General features: G+C 43.6%; 1 long non-coding RNA gene across 1 annotated transcript; it reads left to right on the top strand.

The window, feature by feature from the left end:
* The first annotated feature begins 2262 nt into the window (after positions 1-2262).
* LOC308385560 lies at positions 2263-3726 on the top strand. The gene is made up of 3 exons (XR_013969549.1): positions 2263-2608; positions 3290-3371; positions 3544-3726. It is a non-coding gene; the product is annotated as an uncharacterized lncRNA (long non-coding RNA).
* Positions 3727-4086: the final 360 nt, after the last annotated feature.

Genomic DNA, 4086 nt, shown 5'->3' on the forward strand with positions numbered 1-4086 from the left:
AATGTTGTGCTGTGGACATTTATGTGCTTTTGTGTGCAGAGGAGTTTTTTTTGTTTCCTGTTCTCATGCTGTCCTACCATGGAAGCACAGCATGAGTAGGGGTCTCTTTTTTTCCTCTTGTACTTTCCCCATTGTAGTGTACATTTCAATGTTTTTTTTCTCTGATTCTACCAATCTCCGACCTGTATCCCCATGTAATGTTTGTGCTATATGTGTAAGGTCGGGGGGGGGGGGGGTCCCATTTCACTGCAGGGCAACCTGCATGTGACGAATAAAGCTTTGATTGATAGATTGATTGACTATAAGAAGACAGCGCCTTGGAAAATGGAACCGGCTTCACCCGAATCAGATTTGCACACTGTTAGACCTCTGCCTTACCACCACATATTTTAAATACAATGAGGGTTTTTACAGACACAAACATGGATGTGCCATGGGCTCCCCAGTGTCACCTACTGTAGCCAACCTTTACATGGAGGAAGTGGAAAGAAAGGCTCTTTTAAATGGACAGTACCAATGGACAGTGTCACAATTTGGACAGAGAAGACAGATGGTTTGAAAGAGGAGTAACAGAAGCCATCTATGTCCACTGTGAGCGACCATCTTTGAACAGAGGCGGTGGTTTACCACACCAACTCTCTGCCATTTATAATCCAGTTTTGAGACCCTTCCCAGACCCATTAACGCTCACTCACATCCTGGGCCATCTGTCCTCAGGAAATCACATGATAGGGTGGGCCTAGGTATCACAGTGGGTTCACCCAATACCTGGGTTGATTGTGACCTACACCTGTTTTCAAATCTTGGCTCGTGTCATTAGATAGAGGATCAATAGGAGGTCCAAAACCCTCTTGGGGGGACACTCCCATAGGGCTTAAAATCTGGGACTCTCCACCAGTTGCTCTTAAAATTGAAGAGGCTATGTCTTAAAGAAACTCGAAGCGCTTGGCGACTGTGGGAAGGAAAACCTCCCATCTGCTGTGAACTCATAATAAAAGTAGAAAGTGGTTGGTTACTGAAGTAAATCTGTCTTCCTGGTCCATTAACTGGACCTGAGCCTCCAAAGAATACTCCATCCATTCGCTTCTCTTTTTCAGAGTCGCTGGAGCCTATCCCAGCTGTCATAGGGCGAGAGGCAGGGTACACCCTGGACAGGTTGCCAGTGTGTCGCAGGGCTAACACACAGGGACAGACAACCATTCGCACTCACATTCACACCTATGGGCAATTTGGATTAACCAATTAACCTATCCTCACTAACTGCATGTCTTTGGACTGTGGGAGGAAGCCGAAGTACCCGGAGGGAACCCACGCAAAAATGGGGAGAACATACAAACTCCACACACTGCTGGTGGAATTGAACTCAGGACCTTCTTGCTGAGGCAACAGTGCTAACCACCATGCCACCGTGCTGCCACCCAAAGATTACTCAAACAACAGAATACATACATGCATAAAGAAGTTGTTCTGTTGATCACTGAGCCATTTAAAGATAGCTTTTCAATGCAATTTTAAGACTACTGAAGTCTCTCTACAACAGGTGTGCATATTATTGTCTGAATATGTGTGAATCTTTCCTAGCTGTGTCTCCCTCCACAGTGACTGAATCTCAATCCTGTTGTTTACAGAGCCAGCTTTTATTAGTGCATTAATGCTCAGTGACATCAGTGGTGCTTAAAATGCCACAGAGCAGACAGGATTTTCTGCTCACACCTTCTGTTTTAAAAGCGTCTGGACTTCTTTAAGTTTCTTGAAGACGTTTCATCCGATAAGATTCTTCATTTCTAAGAGCAATTGAGGAGAGTCCCTGTCACGGCGGGGTGCGCCGGTGTGTAATGGAAACAGGACCCAAAAGCAGATGAGGACGAGGAGTAGTAAGTTTGAACAGAAAAGTGATCCTTTAATGATAACGGCAAGGGAAAACCAGGAAACCAAAACAAACTGGCAAAACACTAAGAAACAAAACACTAAAGGTACTAAGACCAAAAACTATAACTATAACTGTGGTGGAAAATAACAGGCAAAGACTATGACTAAGACTAATGTAGAACTGACAGACGAAAACCATAACTATGACTGAGGGTGAGGAAAACTAACAAAGACTAACGGTGTGTTCACACCGAACGCGATAGAGGCAGGCAGAGCGTCAGGCTTACATGTAAAGTCAATGGAAAGGCGCGATGACCCGCGATTGCGGCTCCCGCGAAAATTCGGAAGCAGATTTGCGTCGCGAAAACGCGAAAACGCCTGAAACGTGCGTGAGTGTAGCGCGTTTCAGGCGTTTGACTCGCGAAAAAAACCACGCGCGTGAGTTTATGTGTTGCATTTTGTGCATACACGCGTTTCGCGTCCCCCGCTCGAGTTGGAAAAATCTGAACTCCAGCGTCAAATCGCGCTGCGACAACCAATCAGGAGCCTGGTGACGTGGCTGTTACCTAGTTCAAAGGGGCAGATCCAGCCAAAGCCCTTTATTCTTCAATAGAAGGAAGGCTAATCAATGCCGTAGCAAACAACCTGGAGCCGTACGACACCAGCTGCTTTCTGGACCGAGACAGGAATATAAAGGACTGAGCTTGGAGGAAGATATGTAAAGAGATCGGGCAACCTGGTAAGTTCATTCATTTTTCTTAAGTTTTCTCTAAAGTTTTCACTGACCCGGGGAAGCCGCACAAAAGCTAGCAAGCCACCGCTATTTTCCCACTGACGTACAAATACCGTTCTGCTTTTAGGCATGTTGTCATTTAAGAATATATTTTATTGTTTATTAATAAACAGCACACAGTGGTCCCGCTGTTCATCCGTCACTGCCTCTTTTTTTTTGATTTTCTTTTTCTTTTTATTGCACCGTACAGCATTGCATTCTGCAGCCTGATTGACAAATCTGCTCCGTGTCGTGTCTCCTGCGCTTGCCAAATTTATCATGTTTAGTTTTGATAACCATCACGTCCAATAGAAAAAAAAAATGCACAAAAACACCCATAACTATGAGCCTCATTCGGAAATAGACACCTGCACCGCGAGGGAAAAAGGCGCACGAAAGTGGCAGGCAGATGAAGACAAACCGCGGCATAATAATACTTTTACGTTTTGCAATCTACAAAGGTTTGCACTTTGAGAATCAATTGTGAGAACTGTGACCAATGTTCATGTGTGTGTGTGGAAAAAAGTGTATAAAGTGCGTGGCCAGGGGCTAGTTATTCTGAGAACCCCTGCTGCAATAAATGAGGGACCACTGTCTACTCTACGATTATTATATTCAACCTGTTAACATTTAATACTGTATTGATAGAACCAACTGATTCTGAAGCAGAGCATCCGCAGTTGCTTCTCCTGGCTCCCCAGTCCCTGAGCTCCTGCTGCTGCACCCACAGGTATGTACAGCAAGCACTGATACCTTTTTAGTCGGTGGGTTCCCTTGTGATCACCTTTACTAAATATCTACAACCAATCTGATTATATCCTGTTTTTGGTTTTTTTCTCAATGTTGAAATTAAAATCTAGTAGCAGCCTTCTTATTTCTTTGTGTTTTGTGCTGTTTTACAGGCCCACAGGGGAGGACGGCTCCGAGGCAGATGAGGGACGGGTCCCAGGACGGTCCATCGGCGGTGGAGCTGGAGCCACACCAGTCTCCAATGGAGCATTTCCTCCTCAGCCTTGTTCCTGCTCTGGAGAGCAGCTGGTCCTTTTTATTCCTGTCTCTCTGTAAATACTTATATTTTATATATTTATGTTTAATGTATTTCTGTGTGAGAATTTTAATATTATTTCAAATACATTTTTATAATGACTAATGTCTCAGTTCTACTACACAGCAAATGTTGGCACACGACTTGACACATGTAGAATTTATTTCATATTATACTAATGACAAAATATACTAATACAGTGGGATGCAAAAGTTTGGGCAACCTTGTTAATAGACATCATTTTCCTGTATAAATCATTGGTTGTTACAATAAAAAATGTCAGTTAAATATCATACAGGAGACACACAGTGATACTTGAGAAGTGAAAAGAAGTTTACTGGATTTACAGAAAGTGTGCAATAATTATTTAAACAAAATCAAGCAGGTGCATAAATTTGGG

The sequence above is a fragment of the Rhamphochromis sp. 'chilingali' genome (assembly GCF_963969265.1).
Source record: "Rhamphochromis sp. 'chilingali' genome assembly, chromosome: 18".
Lineage (NCBI taxonomy): Eukaryota > Metazoa > Chordata > Actinopteri > Cichliformes > Cichlidae > Rhamphochromis > Rhamphochromis sp. 'chilingali'.